Genomic DNA, 22904 nt, shown 5'->3' with positions numbered 1-22904 from the left:
CTCTAAGACAAGTGATTCTTAAACCTGATGTGCCTTTACAATTTCACAGGGAAGGACATATTTGCTGTTTGTTCTGCAGCATTAAAACTCAGGAGTAGGATGGCAATGGAGAATTGGTTTCTTTCCATCCTGGGTTTGAGCAAGATAGAGAAGAACATTTTCTTTGACAAGTCTTCATCTTTGATGACTGTGAGGCATGGAAAGCTTTTATAAAAACAGGTCACAGTGGGGGGAAAGGCAAGAAATGCCCAAGTGTGTATTTAGCTAGGCTGTGTTGATCAGGAACCCTTCCCAGTACATGTTTCCCTTTGCAGTGCCCATCAGAGCCAAGCAGTCCATCAGCCTCCATCATCAGTTTAAAGAAGATCAAAATTAAAACAAATTTGAAGATTTTCCTTTCAAAGGGGGTCTGTTTCACATTCAGCTATGGGGACTGTGGGAGCGACTCCCTGGGCTCCATATCAAGCGCTCTAGTGGGTGTGGGACTCTAATCAAGGATCTGCCTCTATATGTAAGTATCCCAGGTGATGCTGATGCAGACATAGTTTAACACATTGATGATTCTGATACAGGTGGGCTGTAGACTACAGTTTAACACACATTGTGCATGTCATTGAGTCACAATGAATTTATTTAAGAACCATAATTGATAATTATAATTTCATAAATTTATAAAAATGTATTAAAACAATCCTTCAGAAAATTCTTGTGTCCTTTCTCCTTGCAGAATTAAAATGAAGCTATTAGTCTATAGTTATTTCCTAGAAATAGTTAAAATGAACACAAACAATGACAGAACAAAAACTGTAATCATTATCAACAAAACTACCACCATTACCAGCAGCAACAACAAAATACCTTCAATAGACCTCCCTTAGTAGAGACATGGCCACTCCCTTGGAGAGAGATGAAATCAACCTGTGCTTTACAATTGAGTGTTTTAAGTATTTGCATGAGTGATTTTGGCTTTGAAATACAGAGAAATCTGCTGGCAGATTTAGCTGAATGTTTGGAAACTCCACAGACCCATTACTAAATCTAAAGATACAGCAGCCAATGGTATGGATGTACCTATACAATTTCACAGGAAAGGACATATTTTGCTGGTCAAGAGATACTATTATGTATTTTAAGTGCTACAATAGGTACATGTCTTCTTTTCTGGCCCTGAGTTTATTGCAGGAGCCTGAAAATTTTCTTCCTTTACTTCTGATCTTCAAGGGCTGGTAGCCTTGATAAAATAATCAATGGTCACAGGACAATTCAAATATTTCTACTTAGTAAGTCAGCTTCCTAGGAAGCAACTTGACGATGAGAACAACATATTACCTCTTGTAAGTCTGAGACTGGTGGATATATTTCCCCAGCTACTTTTGGAGAAAACTTTTGAAAGCTATTATATTTCCCCTTTTATGATTATAGAAATAATTCAAAATATCTGTTTGAATTAATAATTTTTTTAAAAGGTGACAGCAAAAGCTGGAGTTGTAGCTCAGTGGTAGAGCATTTGCCTTGCAAGTGTGAGGCACTGGGATTGATCCTTGTACCACATAAAAACAAAGGCATTGAGTCCATATACAACTGAAATAATTAAATAAAAGGTGACAGCAAAATATCCTTGAGGCACATTCTCCAGTATATAATTTTTTATATAAGTATATTATTTCCCTGTGTGTGGGAGAAACAGAGCTGTTTCTTATTCTGTAAGAATAACTGTTGGTGCAGTTCATATAGTTCAGTTCATGGAGTGCTTACCTTGCAAACACAAGCCCTGGGTTCAATCCCCAGCACCAGGAAATTAAAAGGGAAAAAGAAAAAGGAAAGGAAAGGGGAAAACCTCAGTCATATATGACTACCACTGTCTTCCAATTTTTTCTAATTCAAATAAAATCCATGGAGAATCCTATGAGAAAAATAGAGTGAAAGTCCATAAAGGGAGACAGAAAAGAAAAGAGGACAGGTACCTATTGTAGCACTTAAAATGCATAATAGTATCTCTTGACCTGCTGACCTAAGACCTTCAGAATTTACAGAGAATTCATCATAGGGTTAAGATTATGAAACAATACTCTAATAGTGAAGTAGAAGAACATGGAGAAGGAGGAGGAGAAGGAGAGAGAAAAAGAAGGAAGAGAAAGGAGAGAAAAAGATAAAGAATGAAGAAAGGACAGTGTGCTGTGTCCTTGGAAATCTTCCAGGGGCTCTATTGCCTTCCAAACTTCTCAATGATTCTAATAAATATAGTCATCTCCCCACTCAATACAATGGCAGCCCTTCCAGAACTAAGTCCAACCATCCATGCTCTCTGCCCTGAAATTACAATTCTGCATTTTTCTCTATCACTGGCTCCTTCACCAACAAGTCTTCTAATCTAATTCTGAACTTAGGGGAAAAAAACTCACGCTTCAAACTGTTTTAAAAAATAAATTTGGAGGTTATTAGACTGAAACCCCTCCAGTACTGTGGCATCCTATTGAAGTAAAACAAACCACAACTCAATGAAAACAGAAAAAGGAAACTCAAGATTACTCACTAGACACCAACAATTAACTTACAACTAAGAGCTTTACAGTTGAACCAATCAAATATTTTGTCTTATTTCATTAGCACCTTAAAATTTATTTCCCTGCCACCCGTTGAGCCCTGATCTCCTGCCAACTGAAGTATTAATTTGTGAATCAATGCTGGTCAAATAACTATTTAAAATTTTAATATGAACAACTTTTTCTTTGATTCAAATAGTAAAATCCTCATCTTCCTATTCCTTATGTTAGCCAGCATCTTTTTTTCCTGAATTTTCATTTCTTATAATCTGTGCTGTGAGGAAAAGAAACAAATGGCCCTGAAATACTACCAGGATGGACAAAGAAGGATATGCCCAGAAAACCCACATCTGGTGCTTTGAGAAATAGCCTTGAATCTGCATACGCACATGCACATTTTGTTCATGGAATATGGTACAACTGTCATACACTGTTCTACAGCCTTTGTCTTGCAAGTGTCAGATTGTTATAACACTTGAACTAGATTTCCTCCCCTTGGTGTATAATCAGGGAGAAAGGTTAAGAATCCAACCAAACAAGCAGGGAAGATTCACCAACTTTGCATTTTTTAAGTTAAACATAATATTTTATGGTTATTCATGGGGCACAAAATGATAATTTATAAAATGTGTAATGATCAAAATCAGGGCTGTTACCATTTCCATCCCCTAATAAACTCAACAAATTTTTGAAACACTAATTGTGATTACTGACCACAAAATTAAGTTATAATTAATAACATATCTATTAAATTCCCATATAAGAGAAAGACAAATAATATCTTCTTAAATAATACAAATCAAAGAAAAAAAATCACAAAAGAAAGTGGAAATTCTTCAGACTTCATGACAATGAAAGGATTGTATGCTAAAAGTTGCACCCAAAGTGGTACTGACAGGAAAATATAAAACTTCATGTCAATGTCAGAGAAGACAGTATAAAACCAATGATCTTAATTTCTATCTTAAGAATCTAAAAAAAGACAAGCAAATAAAATTCAAATAGGACAAAGAAATCATAAAGAGTAGAAAACAATCCATTAGAAAACAGATAAACTACAGAAAAAAACCAAGATTTTGAAAAGATTAATAAAACTGATAAATACCAAGCAAGAGTAATTGAGAAAAAAATGACAGAAAATACAGATTATCTTTAGGTGATATCCATAGATTCTATAAACATTAAAAGTAAGATAATCATGGACTATAGTGAACAACATTATGTCAAAAAATACAATAACTTAGGTGAAGTAGACAAATCTCTTGAAAAATAGATTTCTGAAGACAGCAAGATTATCCCTCTATGAAAAATTGCATTTATAATTTGAAAAGAAAATTAAATACTTTGGTTTTTTTAGTTGTACTTTTATTTTATTTGTTTATTTTATGTGGTGCTGAGGATTGTCCCTAGCACCTCACATGTGATAGGTGAGTACTCTCCCGCTGAGCCACAACCCCAACCCATAATTTGAAAATTTGACACAAATAAAATTCTAACTCTCAGAGATTTCACAGATTGAATTCTTTCATTTATTTAAGGAAAAAGTGATACAAATATTCACAAGTTAGAAAATAAAAGGAGAAAAAAAAAATCTCCCAACTCATTTCTTAGGTAGACATAACCCTGATACCAAAACCAAATGGAACATATCTGATACCAAAAGATCTGATAACAACAACAAAAAATATGCACAACTATTTCTAATAAACATATGTGCAAAAAAAAGCCTCTACAAAAGCAAGCCAAATCCAGATATATGTAAAGGAATAATACATCCCAAGTGTAGTTTGGGAATGTAAAGTTTGCTCAACATTTGAAAATTAATGAATGTAATTTACTTCACTAACAGAACAAGGAGTATATACAATAATTTCAATAAATTTTTAAAAAGTATTTGACAAAATCAAAACTCATTCCTAATTTTTTTTTGGTAAACTAGGAATGAGAATAAATTTTTCTCACCTGACACAATGTGTCTATGAAGAACAAACAACTGATATATTTAGTAGTGAAATGCTGAATGTTTCCCACCTAACTTCAGGAACAAGGCGAGGATTTCTCTCCATGTTCACTTACTCCAATGCTGGACATCTTAGTCCACAAAATAAGGAAAAATAAGGACAATCTGAGAGCAATAAGCGTGGAAATGAAAATAAGAAAGTGCTTTCATTTGAAAAAAAAAACCTAAAAAATCTGCTTCAAATTGTTATTGACAGGGTCAATATTGTGATATTGACAGGGTCATAGGATTAAAAGTTAATGAACAAACACACAAAAGTGTTGACAAAGGAAGAGACCCTGCACAGAGAAGAATCGGAAGACTTTGATGTTATCAAATAAGTTATTCTTCTCTTTACATCTGCTAAGTTTCCAGTGTTAGTTGAAAACTTCTCTCCAATGCCAATGCTATACAAATGCTTTTTAAAATTATCATGAAATTAGTGTTTAAGTTATTATTATTATTATTATTATTATTATTATTATTATTATTTTACATTTTGGGCTTACATTCATTTAGAATTTTTTTTTTTTTTTTTTTGTCTGATGAGTCAGTGCTCCAGCATTATTTCTTTCTAGGTGGACACCTAATTGGGCCAGAAGAGATTATTTTTTTTAAAGTCACCATTTTCTCCAATGACTTGATATATCATTAGTTATTTGTTTATATGCCAATATCACCATATTTTTCAAATTCAAGGAATAGAATTGTTTAGTCAGCTTTGTGTCACTGTGACCAAAATACTTAGCAAGAACACCTTAGTGGAAGGAAAGTGCCTGTGCAGCCAAATATAAATGGAATAGTTTGTCATACATTCTTTGCTATATGACTCCTTTTGCTCAGCATAATACTTCTGAGATTGTTTCATGCTGTTACTTGTATCACTAGTTTATGTTTTTATTGCTGAGTACTATTCCATTTCAAGGATTATGATAACTTGTTTTATCCAGGCACTTGTTCATGGACATTTTGATTGCTTCCATTTGGGTACTACTCTGAGCATAGCAGTTCTGAAGTTCATGGGAACATGTACTTTTCTAGTTTTGTGCTTTTTTTATATCTGGTGGCAGCATTGACAGGTCATATGATAAATGTATTCTTATCTTCATAAGCAGCCACCAAACTGTTTTTCAAAGTGATTGTAACATGAATGCCTCCCAACAACAGAGGATGGAGCTGCAGTTGTTCTAAATCTTTGCCAACACTTGGCATTGTCATTTGAATTTTAGACATTATGATGGATGTGAGTTGGTCTTCCTTTTTGTTTTCCTGATGACTCGTGCTCTTGAGCAAATTTTCAGTTGTTCATTGATGTTTACATTCTCCTTTGTGTAGTATCTTGTGAAATATTTGATCCTTCTTTAAGTTGTTTGTCTGACTATTCCCAAGTTTGAAGATTTCCAATGACCATAAATCTTGTAAGATACCTGAATACTGTTAATCTATAAAATATATTATTATTATTAATATTATAAATATTATATGTGACTTATCTTTTCATTTTCTTTTTCTTGATGGAATCTTTCAACAGCAGAAGTTTAAGATACCAAGGATGTTTAATTTATCTCTTTTTTACATTAATAGTTTGTCCTCTTTGTCTCAAATATAAGAAATCACTGCCAACATAAAAATTCAAGGCCAGAAATTTTTTCATCTTAGTTTTCTTCTCCAAGGTTAGAGCAGCTTTTATTTCTAATGCAGAAACAATGAATTAGCACACTGAGAGACCAAGCTGAAGTCTTTCTCTAAAGAGAGAACAAGGGGGTAACAGCATCTATAACAAGAAGATAAAGAAGTATAAAGAGAAGCTAAGGTAAATGAGTCCCAATCTGATTTCTAGAACAAAAACAAACAAACAAAAAACAAAGAACACATTGGAGGAGCACAGATATGAAAAAATAACATAAACATAAGAAAAATGTCCTGGCTTGTCTTCAGATCCAAAGACATACAATACATTAAAGTTTAACCACACATACATGCACACACATACACACACACACTAAGGCATACCCCAATGGAAATTTAAAGTGTTTAAATTTAAAGTGTTCCATAACCAGAGTAAAAACAGAAAGTGCAGATTCTGCACAAAATTACAGAGGAATTCACAATAGTAGTACATAATGAAAAATACAAAGTAAGATCTTATTATGTTATAAAATTACTAATAATATAACTGTGGATTTGACAGCAATTTTTAAAAGAGGTGCATAAAATAGAAGCATGAGATAATGTATGTTATTACTAATCTCTTAAAAAAGTTTCACTTGATGCTGACAAAATTGCAAGATATTGGAGAAAATAGTAACAAATTATTGTGTAGGAAAACTGTATTACCCAAGGCAATTTTTACTACCCCAGAAAGCATTTCAAATCATGTAAAAGGGAAATATGAACTGGCCAAGGCTCCAACTGTTCTTTTTCCCATGTGTCAAATTGAGAAATCACCAACTACACATTTCACTGTTGCTGTTTATTTATGTTACTATTTTCATGGCTGGTCCCTAAGATCTGAGATGGCAGAGGCAGAGGCTCTATGTATACAGACCAACTTCTCTAAAATATAGAAGAAAAGTGTATTTTCTCTTTTCTTATAGTAAACACAGAATTACATTTTTTTTTACCAAAATGTGTGTGGATATTTGATCCTCTAACAGTCAGTCAGTTCTCTAGTAGATACCTCTGGGGGTATCCTGACACTTCCTAGAGAATAGGGTTAGATTCCACAGTTTGAGGGTGAATCTTATGAGGCTGAAGTCCACTTTGGATGCCAAATGCAAGCATAAAACCTTATTTTAGGGGGTACTCCTATAAATTTATAGTTCACCAAAGAGGACCTGTGCTTCTATATATGTGGTGTGTGTATGTGTGTGTGTGTGTATTTATGTATATTTACATTTTATTTTATAAAATGTTTATTTATATGAATAAATAAATAAACATTTTATAAAAGAAACATATATAATATAATATAAATCAATATTTTATTATACACACACATATAACTGGTAGGCTATAAATTGGGGTTTCTAATCCCCTCCTTAGGTTTCTTTAATTTTCTAGAGCAGCTCAGGTATACACTTGTGTTTGTAAATTTATTGGTCTATCAACAAAAGATATTACAGAATAGATTGACATGAAGCCAGATGAAAGAGAGCACAGGTAAGGGAGAAGAGGGGCAGAGCTTCCGTGCCCTCTCCAGGAATGCCACTCTCCAGGAACCTCCCCATGTTCCACTACCTGAATGTTCATTGAAATCATGCGGTATTGCATTCCTATGAGTAAAACTGAAAATACTTTAGATGGAAGTATGTAGTGTGTCAATGTCTAGGTCAATCCTGACATGCCTGGTCATGTTACTGGAAAGCAGAAAACTGTTCTGTGCTGGGGCAGAGTATTATGAGTCCTTGACAGCCTGTGGATTTCCAGATTTGGGCATGTGGGGAGTGGTGCTTCTTGTAGTAGACTTGATCTGTGTTGGGGAATGAGTTGAAGTCAGAGCTCTAAATTAACAGTCGGCCTGAGAAGGGCAACTGCCAAGGCATTTGCAATAAGAAAAAACTGCCACTGTTCTATTGACTGGGTCCTACTTTCTGTGGGAAGCAGGCATTTTCAGGAAGTGTCCACAGTGGACCTGCAGGAGAGATGAGAGGACCTGTCCAAGAAAGAGCAATGCCCAGCCCATCCTTTTATTGGTTTCTTTCTCTTGCTGTTGTCTGCAATCCTTGTATTTTTCAGGGTAAGGATAGAAAAATATCTTCAATATGTAAAGATCAGAAAACCAAAAAAGACACCCCATGCTGAAAGTAAAAAAGACACCCAAGGTGAAAGTAAAACCTAATCAAAGAGATGTAAAAATAAAAAAGCTACCCCTATGTATTCTGTAACATCAGGTTCTATTCTAAACAGTGTGTCTTTAGGATAGTTACCTTTGCTTTACTCTTGACAATATTAGTGACTACTATTTTCTTTAGGGAAAGAATAGTGTAATCTACTTAGAAAATTTTAAACACACACACACACACACACATATATATATATATATATATATGTATAGTTCTAAATAAATCAATTGTGACAGTCGCTATCAAGAATATCACTCTATACTGACTAAACTAAAAGTAATTGTCCTTTGGGGCTGGTGTTGTGACTCTGTGGTGGAGAGCTTGCCTGACATGTGTGAGGCCCTGGTTTGATCCTCAGCAACACATAAAAATAAATAAGTAAAATAAAGGTATTGTGTCCATCTACTACTAAAAAGCTGTTTAAAAAAAGGAAAAAAAACACAATTGTCCTTGATGAAACCGTATTTTAGGTTTCATCCTATAAATTGGTAGTCCACCAAAGGTTTTGATTGTGTGGTTGTCATTCTCATTCACTTTTGTGTATCAATTCTTTTAAATATGAATTTGTCTTACAATTTCATTAGTAAGTAAATTTGCTTTTTCTTCAAATCTTTGTCAATCTGACTTTTTAAAATCAGCTTGTCTTGTTTTACAATTGAAGAAATCATGTTATTTCTGTTGAAATTATAGTCCCTTATGAATCTTGTAGGCAGAAGCGAAAATGAATGATACTGCGTCTTTCTAAGAAAAATCAATTCAAGTCTCTTTTGTGCATAACAGCATTTTAAATTATCCTTTCAATAGATCTTGCACAGCTTTCTAATGTTTTTTGTCTAAGTATTTGGTTTGTTGTTGCTATTACGAATGGATTCTTTCTTCCTTCACATCTTGTGGTAGTTGCTGTATGTGTAGCAGTAGTGATAATAATAGAAAAAATATACTGAATATTAACCATGGGCAAGTCAATTGTAAGGACCTAGAAGTATCCCCTAAAGAACTCAAGTATTAAACAAAGCAACCATGTTCAGAGGTGAAACAGTTGGATTACAACAACTGGATTGATCCATTTGATGAATTAAAAATTTGAATGAACTATTGGTTGGTAACTGTAAGCAGGTGAGTCATGATGGGAGGAAGAAGGTCAGAGGGAGCATGACCTTGGACTCTATAAGTCCTGGTCCCTTCCCCTCTCTCTGCTCCCCAGCTCCCATGTGCTGAGCAGCTTTCCTCCATCACATCCTTCCACCATAATATTTCTGCCTTGGAGCCATCCAATGATGATCTGAACACTCTGAAATTGTGAACCAAAATAAATCTCTCCTCTGAAAGTTATTCTTTCAGGTATTTTTCATCAAAGCTCATTAACATAGCAATGTTGTGTTTTAGGTCAATCAACTCAATCTTCACAAATAAGGCATCAGTCAGGTATTATATGTAGAGAGGAGAATTCACTCTAGTAATTATATTACATAATTAATTACATATAATTATATAATCTAATGTAATTATATTACATTAAGGGATATATTCAAGATATTTCCATAATTTATAAAATTTCTAGGAAGGATAGAGACCTCTGTTTGGATGCTGCAGAGCTAGAAAAAAAAATGGAGTGAGAATAAAGGTCCAAATACACCACAGAAATATTCCAGTGGACACTACTCCCCAACTTGTGCCACTTAACACCTTGCTGCCCGGAACCCAACTCCAGAGCTTGATCAGGATACTCACTGTTTTCACAAGAACATAAATTCCCTACATGCCACTCCTACCCTGAATCGTCCATATGCACATGTAGGTTTGTCTCACATGAATTCATCTCATTGAAGAATCAATGCCAACTGCAATCCTTACTCCAGATGAGACTGGGAAACTGCACTTATATATTATCAGTCTATGCAGTAGTAGAAGGTATGATAAATGGAGAAAAAGACATCTACCATAGTAGACATTAGACTCATTATATACTCTTGATACAAATTTATATATTGTTCAGTCCCACGGAGGCATCCATGGCAGCAACCTTAGTTTCAGGGGTTAGGTGAGTGGCTCTGAGTGCTGGGGGAGGTAAGGTTGGGGTTGTGCTGGTCTTGCAGTCTGCTGGGGGCTAATTGCACACCCAGGGAGATAGGGAAGCTGAAGACAAATTGTGAGGTAAGGGTGGGAGTGGGCTTGCAGCTCCCCTAAGGGGCCTGAAGGGCTGGTGGGCCTGGAGGGGCAGGATGTGGCCAGCACCTGGGACAGCTGCTCCATGCAGCTCAAGGCCTTCTCCAGCCTCAGCTGCTCCTTTGTCATCTGCTAAGCCAAGCAGATGGTAGCAGAGCACACGATGCCCTCCTAGCAGTGCGCCATCCCTGGACCACGGCAGTCCTTCACCGCACAGTCCTACTCCATGGCTTCCATGAACCAGGAGCCCATGTCGGAATTGTGGTTGTCTTCCACCAGATGTGTTTGTACTGGTAGCATCCTTCCATGTGGTTTGGGCATTTGGAGGAGACATTCAACAGGGCTGTGATCCCTAGGGCGTTCAGCATGTCTCTCCAGGCAGCGTGGAAGGCACCATGGAAGTAGAGGAACTGAAGAATCTCCAAGGGACCCCGCCGCCTGTGCAGAGCGGCTCCAGTGGAGCTGCAATGCAGGTGAAAGGACTCCATGGCACTGGGGAGAAGTCTGCCGGGGCGCTGGTTTTGGAACAGAATTCTGGGTAAGCAAAGAAAAACTTCTCACAGCCACGTTTCAGCAAGCGGATGTCGCTTCACTGGGGCTTAGGATGGAGTGTCTGCACTACTAGAGTCAAGGTGAGGTCCTCCCTGAGCCCCTGGCACCTGGGCTCCACTCAAAGTAGAGGATGACAGCCAAGTAGAGGCTAGAGCACAAGAGGGAGCACTTCCCCCTGAGCGTGCAGGATGGACTCCAGGATCTTGGAGCCCTTGGCCTACCTATTTTCCTGGGTGTTGTATCAAAGAAGGTGGACAGAACCTCTGATAGGAAAGGTGTGCAAAAAGTCGAGCAGCAAGCGCTTGCTGGCACTCCCCAGCCCCAGAGTTCGGGGGCTGCCACTGTTGTCAGCCCAGCTGCCGCCAGGCACTGCAGTCTGCACCCAGCCCCGCAACCCAGGGCAACCACCACCTCCCAACCTCTTTGCTTCTGCCGCTGCCACAGCTACAGTCTCTGCCTTAGGGGTTCTCGCTCAGCTTCATAGGCTTTTTGAGCACACTGCAGTCCATCTCTCCCAGTTAATCAATCGTCACCATGGAGTGTAGGAACTGGGGCGATAGATAGTCACCCAGGCCAGCCAGGCAACAGGAATGGGCAAAGAAGGGCTAGAGAGGGAGCCTTCAGAAGTGACCGCCAACTTGGTCCCCAGAGGCTTGGGCGGCCAGACCCCTATTGGGTCCTCTTCCTCCTGCAGCCTTCAGGTTACATAGCAGCTCTAGCAGCCTCAGGTGCCTTGCACATGCTGTGCTCTGACAAGGGGGTGGCAGTGCAAGTGTGTGTTGAAGGCAGAGAAGCACTGGCTCACCCCTGTCATTGCCTCAAACGTGTTTTGCTGCTCCTGCACCTTGGGCTGCAGCCTGCTCATTGCCGTTCTTACCCCAGCACTGCCAGAGCTCTGTGCACTGCCTCCACTTTTTCTTGGAGGAAGTTTGATAGCATGAATAACTAAGAAATAGTCCTTTCCCTTCCTTTCTCTTCCTACCCCATCCTGCCTCTCAGTGACAACAAAGTCAAGATCTTCAGCTGACCTGTGCACATCTTCAAGACTCCATTCAGCTCCTGGCCACTTGCACATTTGCCTGCTATGGTGCTATACTCTTTGTGATCGCACATTGGTATATGCAACATCCACTGGCCCTGGACTCCATGTACGAATCTACTCTAAGCAAATTCTTAATTATTATTAGAAATGAATTATTATTAGTGCTTCTCAAGTTGCATGATCAGAGTCAACACCGATTTTATCCCTGTGTCTTTTTCTAATGTAAGCAGGTGGAATTAGAAGCACTTCTTTATGAACTACTTCATCGGCCTTCTATTGCTTTTGGTTTGTTGAATCTTTGTTATCTGTCAGCTCAAAAGCATTTCCAATTTTCCTTATAATGCTTTTCTTTACCATATATATATATATATATATATATATATATATATATATATATTTTTTTTTATAAAAAGTCTTTGCTTTATTTGAAACTTCTGGTGACCTTTGAATTATTTTTTTATTGTTGACTGAAAATTTAATTTTATGTTCAAATTATCTATTCTCAATAAATCCTTGAGGAAATTTTGAGTCTTGCTTTATGATTGCATTTGTTATCTTGCCTTCACTGCTTCAAAATACCTGAGATAAACTTTTTTCCCCTTGTACTTTTCCTATTAATTATAGACAGTGTTTCCAACTGTATATAAGGCAGTTGATTTCCTTTAGTTATTGTCAACATTTCTCCATATAATGTTTTTTTAATAGGTCCCTGTTTATTTTTTGTATATGTTTTATACGTATTTTCACATGCATATTTTTGAATATTCATGTTTTTTGATATATATATATATATATTCATACCCTAACTCTAACCCTTACACTACACAATATTTAATAGTAACCCTAAATTTACCCCATTCCTAAACCTACATTAATACAAAAGCATATATAGTAATATGAATATTCTCACATACTTATATTCAAATATGCAATTGATAATCATATACATAAGTATTTATATATGTTCACATGTAATTTATCTGTGCATTTGGAAGTTAATAAATGTGTATTTATACATCTCACACCTTTTCCTATTTCAAAACACATATATTTCTGTGTATTGCAAATTTTTACATGTATATTCTTATGATTATTCATGTTTTTCAATATACCTATTCTTTTCCTAATGTTTATTTGTATTTTGACTTGCATTCAGTTATCAATGGTATATTTGCATATATATATATTTGCTTTCACAAATTAAAAATGTGTCTTCCTACATCTCACATTAAACCCTTCCCAGTTTCAAAACGTCAAAATTGCACATGCACTTTCTTAAAACATTCATATTTTTCAGTATAAATATTTATTCCCTAACTATATACCAAATTTAGTACTAACCATAGTTTTACCCCTGTAACTAACCTACATTCAGATAAAAGCATATATCCTTATATGAATATGCATATATATTTATACTTACATACACATCAATGTTATATTTGCAGAAGTGTTATTATATTTCATATATAAAATTTATCTTTGAATTTGCATATTAAAAATTTGTATTTTTGTCTCATATTAACCCTTCCCCATTTCAAAACATATATTTATATTATTTTTTATGCAAATGTTACTATGTACATTCCTAGGTATATTCATGTTTTCAATGAATATATTTATTCCTTAAAAATCAACCTAAATGTACACAAAAATTTGAAATCAATACTAACCATATATTTATTTGCATACCTAAACCTACCTTAAAATAAATGCATATATAGATTTTAATATCCATTTGTAAATAGTTATGTATACAATTATCAATTGTATATTTGAATATGTATGAGTATATATTCATATATATATAATTAATCTGTGCAGTCCTAGTTTTAAAAATCTGTATTCATATGTGTCACATTAAAACCTTTCTCAGTTCAGGGCTGTTACTGTGGCTCAATGGTAGTGCACTTTACTGGCATGTGTGAGGCACTGGGTTCGATTCTCGGCACTGTATATACATAAATAAAATAAAGGTCTATCAACAACTAAAGTTTTTTTTAAATAATAAAAAATAAAACCTTCCCTTTTTCAAAACATATTTATTTATATTTTCATACATGTATTCATGGGTTATTCTAATTAGTATTCTTGGTTTTCCATATGCATTTTTTTACTAACCCTAACCCTTACCCTACAGAAAATTTAACACTAAACCTAAATATAACTGTATACCTGAATCTACATTAATATAAAGCATACATAAAATTGTGAATATACACGTGTAATAAGACCTATATATTCAATTGTCACAAATATATTTGCATATATATTATATATGCATATTTATTTGTGCATTCACAAATTTAAAAATGGCTACTTTCATACAAGTTTACAAACACCCCCACTTCTGCTTTTGCTCATCTGATCCCATCCTCTCAAACTTGAAACCTATTGTCTACTTATTTTCCCTAAAATAACTCATGTCCACCTGTAGGTTTTTCCTGATAGATTATCTGCAGCTGAATATCAATGTGAACACACTGTTGACAAGCATGCAATTAAACATATCAACATCAGTCGAGATATGCTGAACACACAAAGGCTAGTACATAAATTCATACTTAGATTGGATATCCACTCTTCCAGACTTGTACTCTTCATATATTCACCCTCTCCATTCCTCTGCGTCCCATCACTCTTCTAAGGGAAACACAGAACTGCAACTTTTGTTTCCTTCAGAGAACAAGAAAACCTCACACTTCCCTGGTATTTACCACATAAGTATGAGCTTAATGAATGCTTGATTTTATACTTTGAAAAGCACTGGCTCACTAGTCTAGAAACTCGGTGGACAGGGCCCATATTTGTTTTGTGTCCAACACCCAACAGTATGCTCTCACTAGCATTTCAATAAAATGATAAATAAATGACTATATTATTATTTTTTAAAATATTTTTTTTAATGGGCCTGTATCTTGGTGCTGAGAATCGAACACAGTGCCTCACACATGCCAGGCAAGCGCTCTACCACTGAGCCACAACCCCAGCTCCAAAGATATTATTATTAAGCGCGATTCTGTCACTCAGTTGCTGCACCACTACCTTCTGTGTCTGATAGATAAGATGGAGGAGGCTGGGAGACGCTGAGTGGAGGGTGGGCGCAGAGGGTCGCTCCTAGCACTGTCCAGACTTAGAAGACCCCAGAGGAGGGCAGATGGACCTAAAATCGACCACACGTGGTAATGAACACACAGACATCTGCTTATTTGCATTTGTCAAAACACACCTTTGAGGGAGAATTAACCAGTGACAAACCACCAACTGCGCATACACAGTCAACGAAGAAGAAATCCAAAGGGGGAGATGAGTTTTCAGAGTTTGACTGAAGCAACTGATAAAACCACGGGGGCGAGGCCTGCAAAGGATGGGAACTTAAAAGTGCCATCGCACACCCTGGGGCATCACACCCTGCTGGTTCTGAAGCCTTGTGCTTCCCGCCCAAATTTGCAAGTTTCCCCGCCCACCTGCCTGCCTACCCCGGATGTGGCCCAGGCCTAGCTCCGCCCTCCACGCACACGCACGTGCTCCGCACTCTCCAGGACCCCGGAAGGCCCAGGCGCCTGCGGGGAAGACAGCCCTCAAGACCCGCCCCAAAGGGCAGTTCCCACGAGTTGGCTTCTGGGCGGTCCTTCACCAGGTGACTTCTCACTTTTCAAGCCCTACTGCTGTGAGTCCTGTTCCTGTGCCGGCGTCCGTACCTCTGAGGGTCTGCCGCTCACCTGGAGAGCTGGTAAGAAGCCCAACAGGTCGCCCTCCCTGTGGCTGCGAGAGCCTCCGCCCCGCGCAGCCTGGGTACACAGCCTCTCCTGTATGCTGCAGAGGACGGTGGCAGCGCCATGGAGGACCCTGGGAGCTCAGCGCAGGATCCTGGGAGTGCCACGCAGCTGCTAGGGGGCGCCTGCTGAGAGGACTTCTGCTGGGAGCTGCAGCTGGGTGTCATCCTCCAGGTGAGTCTGGGAATTCTTGGGTGGAGTCCTGGAATGGCTACTCTGTTCTCAGGAGTCAGCTCAATTCTGTTGACTCTAGTGATGAATTGGGTTAGACCCTGAAATCCCCTGACCTTTCCCTGTTAGCTGTAGGCCAAGTGAAAGCCTCTGAATATTAGTGAGTTGAAATGACCAAAGACTGAATGCCCCCAAGGATGTTTCAAGGAAACTATGGGGAGTAGGTGGAACCAATGTGTTAAGGGTGACTCAACGTCAGTTTTGAGTGATTTCATGATGTAGTATACCACTAACACAAATATTATAATAATAACAAAATAGAAGCATTTACTTTGTATTTCTATGTGCTACCCTAAGGAGTCTATACATATTTTCTTATATAACACAACAACTTTATTAGTAGGTCATGTATGCGGGAACTTAGAATGGTAATCAGCAAAACAGAGAACAGAAGTTGTATTATTTTCTAAGTAACATCATCAGAATATTATTTCCATGTAAGTTAATCCTGGTGCTTCCATTTTAGAAGTGTGCCCCCCTTCAGTGAATTCATTCTGAACTACAAAAAAATTGAGTTTGGGTTGTTTTTTTCATAGAAACTCCAACAAAGCGTGTTTTTATGAAGCTAATATTGTGTTTTGAGTCTTCATGAATACTGATTGAGCCACCTACTTTATGTGCCAATCACTCCTTACGCTACTGCAGATAGAGGCTTCTAATCTCATGGAGCTTATATTTTAAAAGAAAAAGATAGGCAATAGATAACAATCAGGTAGTGATCACTGCTAAGGCAGTGCAATGCTAAGATCAATGCTAAGACAGTAGAACAGTGTCACATCATAGGGCTTCATTGATTTTGCCCAGCACCTTTCCTGTTACCTAAGTCCTAGGCTAGAGGCCTAACTCTGTGGGTCCACAAAAATCAGAATTGACCACTTGCCCCAAAAACCAAATGGAGAATACAATGGGGAAAGAAGGAAATAAACTTTAATAATCATTGTACCTATATTCGGAAGACAAGTGATGTCAAGTGTCTCAATTCTGTCTTTCAGGAAACTGATGTGAGTTTTACCTTCAGAGGAAGAACGGGGGTGGGAAACAAGAAGTATGTGTAATAAGCAGTCTTGGTCAAACTGTGGTGTGTTTTATGATTTTTTTGAATTCTGATCATACCACATGTTATTGGTGTTGAGGAAATTGCCAGCTGATCAAGGGGCAATTTCCACTTGCTTCATAGGATACTTATCTATTAGATCTGTGATTCTGGGATGTCCCATTCAGTTCCCATGGGCCTATATTGCTTCTGCTGAGAGAAGGCAATCTCTTCAGGGTTGATCTGCCTCCAAGACTGACTGTGCTAAAAGTAGGGTAAAGACTGAAGACTTCTGGGCACCACTCCAGGTTCCTGGAACAGGACATAGTAAAAGAAATCGGTCTGTAGAAGATATCTTAGTTTTTCTGACCTTGATGTCTTCAGCCTTGAAGAAAGTAAATTATCAGATGTAGACAAATATTCCTTAAATGATTAATATGCTTATGCTTATGTAAATTAGTAGAGCAGTTATGGAAATAGTATGAGGCTCCTCAAAAAAACAAAAACAAAACAACAACAAACAAACAAAAAACACTGGGGATGTGAGTCAGTGATTGAGCTCCCCTGAATTCAATCCTCAGTACCAAAACAAACAAACAAAAAAGTATTGTTAAGTGTTTGAGGGCCTTTTGGAGCATTTTGAAAATCTAGGACCTGTGATTGTTAAAACCTTGGGGAAAAATGAGAGAACATTTAACAATGAGCAAACTAAGACACAGAACATTTAGGAAACTAGTTCAATATTTTCTAGTGAGTCAGCATTAACTTCCAGAATGAAGTCTAGCACAACTCTTTTTTCATTCCTTGCTTAGGTCATACAATCATGATGCTTTCATTAATTCTGTTTTATTCCTCTACAAAAGGGTAAGTCCTCTAACAACAGCAACCCAGTAACATTAACAGTAATCAAATCATGCCTTTGATAGTTCTTAGCATCTTCAACCCCAACCCAAATAAGCATGATTGAAGGACAGGTTAGTGAACAGATTGTGTGTGGTATCCACTATATCTTGGTTTACTGGGTTACAATAGAATACTAGCTGGCAGCATCTACTGAGTCAGATATGAAGCTTGAGTAAAAGATGTGACCATAAGGGAAAATGTGTAGTGAACTCTACTTGCATACATAAACTTAAACCTTTGGGCTAAGATTAGGATTAAGTCAGTGCCCTCCACTGAGTTGAAAGCAATTTGGGTTTTTATTTTCCAAGAACGAAAAACTACATTTGACTATGATATAATTATATTTCTGAGGCATTAAATTTACCTAATAAATGTAAAACCCAGAGAACCCAAGAGCCTGAGAAGATATACCAAGGAGAGTGTACATTCAAGTATAGCAAGAAGTGTTTTACAGCACTGTTGCCCAGTCACCTCTGAGAATTGTCATTCCCTTTCAATACTAAAGGTAAGGTCACACAATAAAATATTTTCAAATAAATCTTTGAGGACACAGGTCAGAGATCCATAGATGGCTCTGCACTGAAATTTGCCTATGTGTCTTGTTTGACAGGGCAGTTCTTGTTTTCCTTTTTTGTTCATTTGTGATACTTACTGGGATTGAACTCAAGATCTTGCACATATTAGGAAAGCACTCTCTTACTGAGCTACATCCTCATCCCTTTATATATTATTTTATTCTACTTTATTGAGTAGGGGTTAATGTGTTTAATTTGCAAGAGCTGGGCTTAAATTCATGATCTTGCTGCCTTAGCTTCTTTAGTAGCTGTGATAACAAGCATGTGCCACTGTGCCCAGGTTTTTTTAAAATTTTACTTTGTAATTGAATACTTTTGCAAATTAGTCACAGCAGTTTTACCTTTTGTTCTCTGTCCTGCCTGAAAACTTTTATATAATCCACCTTGCTAGTTCCTGGAGCTTTTGAGTTTACAAATGCTGGAATTTAACTTTTTGAGAGATTTTCACATAGGGAGTAGGTTATCTCAATAATAAAATTACACGAACCCAAAATGTTCCTCATGATTCAGCCTACATTGAAACCCTAGGAACTCTCTGTTACCGTCCACTTCCACTGTGTTGATGAGAACCCCAAGCCATCTCATACCCTAAGCTTACAAAGCCTGGGTCTTTGTTTATATTTTGTAGTTTATCTATCTTTTATTACGGCAGAAAGTCAGAGTAACTTCCATATTGCAGCTGAAGGATCAGATGGGTGCTTCTAGAAAGAGAGTAAGATGACACCAGGGTGCTCCTCAGCTCTGGGTCTTGTAGGCACAGGGCTTCCCCATCCTGTGCAGAGGATTTCTTCTAAAGCGGGCAGCCGCATCTGGCTTCCCCAGTCAGCTCTTGTTAACAGCATTTATTTGAGTGTCACGGCAGCTGTCATTCTTAAGAAGTGTTGACAGATTTGTACTTTCTGTTTCTTGTTCTTTCTTTAGGAAAAGTGACATTGCCCTAGCCAGGTGAAGATCCTTGAAGACCATGAACAAGAAAAGAATCTCTGTGATTGGGTGGAGCCTGTTGGCTCTGTTTTGTCAATGGCTGCCTGGATGAAGTCTTGGAAAACCTGTTTGCTTTGAAAGGACTGATGACATTGGAGAGCTCTGGAGGTATCAGGTCAGTCTTTTTGTCCCTTAGTACTTGAATCCCTCCCTGCACCTGGGCGCATGCAATATTTTATCTCATGTCAGGTAATATGAGAGCTTGATAGTGACTAAATCTGATAGAATTCTGCCTGTTGACTTCTTAGCAGCCCCTCACCCCACCTTTTATGGGGGTTTGACTTTCCCTCTGTTGGCTGCAAAATGCCACATAGATATGACCCTTTTTCCGTTTCTGCTGTCTATGTAAACCACAGAGAACATTTTCATTTCATTCGTTTTGCTGTTTTTCAGAAGATAGAAATAATCTGGAGAGGAAGGAAGGATGAGAAACAAAATCACATACATTAGAATGCACATAAGGATTAGAAAATGTAGAGTGGTTCCTTCTGATATCTCTTAAAGGTAAGTGAGGTAGAATTACCTGCTAACAACTCGTTCCAAGAACACCCACTCCCCTGCCCAATCTTTAACCTTATTTTTTCTATTAAAAATCCAGGTATTTCTCTGACAATTCTAGTCCTTGTAGAAAATATAAACTCTGATACTGTTATTTGTTTCAAATTTCTTGCATTGAGAAGTTCAAAGTTCTTTGTATTACAAAAAAGAGCAGAGGGCACCTGCAACTGCGTTTTCTTATTCTTTTAGGTACTCATTTTTAAAGTTAAATTGTTTTTAATATGCCTCCAATGCTGTAATTTGTTAGTAAGCATTTTAAATATCATCTACTTAAATGATAGTTATGCTTAATCAGTGCCCAAAAATATCCGATAGCTTCACTGATCTCTTAATTGGTTTTGCTTAAACTCACTTTCTGAACTGGTGAATGGAATTGATGTGCCAAAGAAGGTATATTTCCAACATCATAAAAACTAACACAGAGTTGGCCAACTACTTAAAAATGGCATTATGACATTTCTTAGTTTAACAGAATTATTATATTGTCTTTTGGCTCTGATTTGAGAAATCGTTCTACAGACAATTATCTTATTCAGATCTAGAATGGATCCCCTTAGCAAGTCCCTATATCTTTATCATAACTAGTCTTGGACGTGTGGTGAGAAAGCTGTTAATTTGTTTTTAGTAACAGAAAATTCTACACTTGAAAGTCAGCCACACCCAAGACAAAAAAATCAACAAATTGGAAAGGAATGAAAAGACACTTCACAGAAGAAGAAACCCAATAGATCAACATATGAATTTAAAAACGTACAATATCTGTATCCATTATAGAAATGCAAATCAAAATGACACTGAGATTCCATCTCTCTCCAGTCAGAATGGCAGTTGTCAAGGATATAAGCGACAGTAAATGGTGGTGAGGATGTGGGGGAAAAGGTACTCACATACATTGCTGGTGGGACTGCACATTTGTGCAAGCACTATAGAAAGCTTTATGGAGAGTCCTAAGAAAGCACAAGTGAGTGAAGGGAGTGGGGATGCAAGGGGTAAGAGCATAGTGAATGAATTAGAAACAGTACTGGCACCAAACCAGATATATGGAGGAATGTTAGGTTTCTTGAGTTCTTAATGTATTCTGGAGAATAATGCTTGATCTGAGGTACATGTGGTAAAGATTTTTTTCCAGTTGTGTAGGCTCTCTCTTCACGTTCTTGATTGTATCCTTTGCTGTGAAGAAGCTTTGTAGTTTGAATCCATCCCATTTATCCATTCTTGGTTTCACTTCTTGTACTTTAGGAGTCCGAGTAACAAAGTGTGTTCCTAAGCCGACATGGTGGAAATATGGGCCTACATGTACTAGGATCAGGCCCAGGGTCTCTGACCTAGTGCCTCCACCTTTGATCCGCTTCGAGTTGATTTTTATGCATGATGAGAGAGAGGCTTTTTATTTCTTTTTGGTAGGTATGGATTTCCAGTTTTCCCAGCACCACTTGTTTATGAGGCTGTCTTTTCTCCAGTGTATATTTTGGGTGCCTTTTTCTAGTGTGAGATAACTGTATTTTTGTCAAATTGTCTCTGTGTCCTTTCTTGTGTACCATTGGTCTCTGTATGTGTTTTGCTGCCAATATCATGCCATTTTCATTCTGTGCACCTCATGTGCAAAAAGACTGTACCTTGCTCCTTAGTCAGTGCATACTTTGCAGACAGTGACAGACCCAAAGGGTCCCCACTCTGTGTTCCTAAATGCTAGCTGAGCGAGAGCTGGTCCTACATTGAGGGTGTAGGTCAAAATCGGGGCACCATCCATATCTACAGAAGCTGGCATCCTTCATCAGCCAGAGCAGCCACCTCAGCAGTCACTTCAGCAGTGTTAGCTGGGCCTCTCAGCATTCAAGATTCTCAGATTTTCTTTATCCATTCATCTATTGAAGGACATCTAGCTATTTTGAATTGAGCTTCTGTAAACGTTGATGTGGCTGCATTACTGCAGTATGCTGATTTTATGTCCTTTGGTTATAAACCAAGGAGTGGGATAGCTGGGTCAAATGGTGACTGTCTCCACAGAAGAGGTCCAGAGTACCACAGAGCATGTGCTGCAAGTTAGATCCATTTCCATTAATGGAATGTGACAGATTTTACAAAACTGGGGCAGCAGGAGAGTTTGCTTTTCCACAGAGTCTCTTTTTTAAAATTTTTAATTTGTTTTAATTAGGTATACATGACAGTGGAATGCATTCATGCCCTTTGGTTATCATTTATAGATGGGATATAATTTCTCATTTTTCTGAGTATGCATGTTGTAGGATCACATTGGTCTTTCAGTCATATATACATCAAGTAGTAATGTCTGTTTTCTTCTGTTATCCTTCCTATCCTCATGTTCCCTCCCCTCCCTTCACTTCCCTCTGCCAAATACAAGGTAACTCCATTCTTCTCTAGTTCCCTGCCCTCCCCTTATTTTGAATTAAAATGCACATATTCCAGAAACCATTTTGCCTTTGGTTTATGGGGATTGACTTCTTTCTCTTATCATGATATTCTCCAACTCCATCCATGAACTGGCAAATGCCATAATTTCATTCTTCTTTAAAGCTGAGTAATATTCCATTGAATATCTATCTCAGATTTTCTTTATCCATTCATCTATTGAAGGACATCTAGCTATTTTGAATTGAGCTTCTGTAAACGTTGATGTGGCTGCATTACTGCAGTATGCTGATTTTATGTCCTTTGGGTATAAAGCGAGGAGTGGGA

The 22904-nt window shown here is 37.5% G+C and overlaps 1 long non-coding RNA gene and 1 pseudogene across 2 annotated transcripts; one reads left to right on the top strand and one right to left on the bottom strand.

The window, feature by feature from the left end:
• Positions 1–10417: 10417 nt before the first annotated feature.
• Positions 10418–11970, bottom strand: LOC124101973 (dual specificity protein phosphatase 4-like; annotated as a pseudogene).
• A 3737-nt stretch (positions 11971–15707) lies between these two features.
• On the top strand, positions 15708–20160 carry LOC124101947 (uncharacterized). Of its 2 annotated transcripts, XR_006854751.2 has the most exons (4): positions 15708–15880; positions 15970–16097; positions 19587–19764; positions 20043–20160. It is a non-coding gene; the product is annotated as an uncharacterized LOC124101947 (long non-coding RNA). The 2 variants fall into 2 exon arrangements; XR_006854750.2 differs by having other exon boundaries at positions 15708–16097.
• Positions 20161–22904: the final 2744 nt, after the last annotated feature.

This window comes from Marmota monax, unplaced genomic scaffold (genome assembly GCF_021218885.2).
Source record: "Marmota monax isolate L192 unplaced genomic scaffold, Marmota_monax_Labrador192_F-V1.1 WCK01_AAM20220418_F8-fsc00087, whole genome shotgun sequence".
NCBI lineage: Eukaryota > Metazoa > Chordata > Mammalia > Rodentia > Sciuridae > Marmota > Marmota monax.
The sequence above is the reverse complement of the archived record's forward strand: the minus strand, read 5'-3'. Positions and strand labels throughout refer to the sequence as shown.